This window comes from Sorex fumeus, unplaced genomic scaffold, assembly GCF_029834395.1.
Source record: "Sorex fumeus unplaced genomic scaffold, SorFum_2.1 ptg000018l, whole genome shotgun sequence".
Lineage (NCBI taxonomy): Eukaryota > Metazoa > Chordata > Mammalia > Eulipotyphla > Soricidae > Sorex > Sorex fumeus.
Window position 1 is genome coordinate 2,249,726 of NW_026606075.1, and position 2,362 is coordinate 2,252,087.

Consider the following 2,362-nt stretch of genomic DNA (forward strand, 5'->3'; position numbering starts at 1 on the left):
ATGAAGGATATAAGTAGGCACTAATTTCAGATAGGTTTGAATAATTGAGAGAGATACTTAAAAGAAAAACATACATCTTTTTATTGTTAAGTCATAAGAGGTATCAAAATTGGTAGCAAACTAAATTACAGGTTCAGAATTAACTACAAGGAGCGTCAAAAGAAGTGAAAATTCGACTAAGCACAAGGCAATATGAATTATTGAATACGGGAAGGACAAGGATGTGAAGAACATTGAGCAGGTGTGAAGATACTAGGGAAGAGGATCTGGTGAAATTTTGATCATAGACAAGCACCTAGATAAAAAAAATCACGGGAGTAGATTCCTAAATCTCTCTATGTACTTGAGTCATCTTTGCCACTGGTGCTATCTCTGTCATCCTCTTCTTCCTTGGCTTCTTTTCCCTCATCCTAGATCAGCTCCAGCTGGTCTTTTCCCCCCTTCTTCATTATCATCATCAGCGAGTAGGTCTCCTCAACAGAGTCATCTGGACCCCACTCAGACTCCATCTTCTCATTAGTCTCACCTTTCTTCAGAGAACTTCTGCACCCCTTCTGATTTATCGTTCTTTATCTCTACTGCTTGTTTGTTTGCTCTGTTCCTTTTCAGTTTTTCCAGGTCTCCAGTAGAGAATCCACTTTTTGGTTTATCTGGGACAACTCCTCAATATCCTGCATATCATCTCCTTTCAACTTTCCAGCCTTGGAAGATCCTCGCTGGCCGCTCTTAGTCATAAAGTCACATTTTCTTCTTCATGGATGTTTTCTCATATAACCTGATACACTGGCGTTCTGAGGGGACTACAATCCCAGGTATTGGGGGAGGAGGAGGAACACGTGCTGGGTAACTATGCATCCTGTCATAATAATACCGCTGAAATTTAGTCCAAATCAAAAGAGGAGCTGTGTAGAGGGGGCGGAGGACTGTGTTGTGGTACTGATATGTCCATCTTAGCTGCAGATCCTTTCATATCTGCTTTCCTCTGTTCCCTTTGGCTCTGCAGCCAGATGAATGTCTAAACCTTGGCCTGTAATCATACTGCCTTCCTCTCTGGCTATAGCACCACGAGCATTTCTCTCATGAATGTATTGTACAAAGGCAAAGCCCTTATGAACGAATCAGTCAACAATTTTTCCATATTTTGATGCCTCCACATCAGATCTCTTGACCATTAGTGTTTTCAGTTTCTCAACAAATAACACATGGGAGTTCATGGAGTGAGGGTCTGTTTTGTGGGTAACATCACAGGCCATTATCTCTGATTCTTCAGTTCCTCATGAAGTCAGAAAGAATGTAGCTGAATATAAAAAAAAATCTCATTCAAGCAAAATTCCACTAACTTAAATAATACAAGTTATTTGTAACCAAAGAGGGAGGGAGAAAAAATTAAATTCAGCTGCTGGAGGTGAGATGTTGTCTCAACCACTCAGTATTCATCTCTTCACAAAATTTGAGAGACTTTTTTTTTCTTTTTGAGTCACACCGGCATTGCACAGGGCTTACTCTTGGTTCATGCACTCAGGAATTACTTCTGGCAGTGCTCGGGGGACCATATGGGATGCTGGGAATCAAACCCCATTTGGCTGCGTGCAAGGCATATGTCCTACCGACTGCTCTATTGCTCCAGTCCTTGAGAGATTTTTAAAGTAGTTTTTTACATACTGTTTTTTTATGGTGCATAGTTTTTTATGATTTTCTTTTTATTTGTCATGCAACATTTTTGCTATTCATTAAGTGGATCAATGCAGAGGTAATGAACATTTTTAATATTGCTTAATCTACTTTGTAACATGTATGTATATATAGATAGATATAGATTTCACAAACATGTTCTCATGTCCTTAGCAAATTGTACTCGCTATTACAGAAAAGAATAACAATTTTAATCTGGTCTATAATGATTCTTACTTCATATATCATAAGGATAAATTTTGACTCAAGTTTTTTATATGTACTTTGTCTTTAGATTAAATGACACATCCTAAGTTAGCAAGATATATCACAAAAATGTTCTTTAGTTTTTTATTTATTCTATTTATATACTTTGATTTTTACTGAAAAGGATAAAGACTTCACCTACAGAAATAAAATCATTTCCTAAGGTGACTTCTCTTCAGTGTTTTGTGTAAAATGCCAGTATATTTGGAGAAAATACATTGTGTTCTTTTTTCTTCTGATATCTCGGAAATGCCATTTAAAATATCTCCCCTTTTTGTTATCCTCTTCTATTTCCACATATCACTCCTGCATTTTTAGTGTTTCTATGTACAATACAATTGACTCTATATAATGTCTTTACAAAATAAAGCCTTTCATAATTTGATGACTCCATGAGAATAAATTGAGACAAATGTTGTGTTAT

At 36.8% G+C, this 2,362-nt stretch overlaps 1 pseudogene; it reads right to left on the reverse strand.

Annotated features, from left to right (window-relative positions):
* Nucleotides 1–335: 335 nt before the first annotated feature.
* LOC130021636 (heterogeneous nuclear ribonucleoproteins C1/C2-like) lies at nt 336–1,253 on the reverse strand (annotated as a pseudogene).
* Between the last annotated feature and the right edge of the window lie 1,109 nt (nt 1,254–2,362).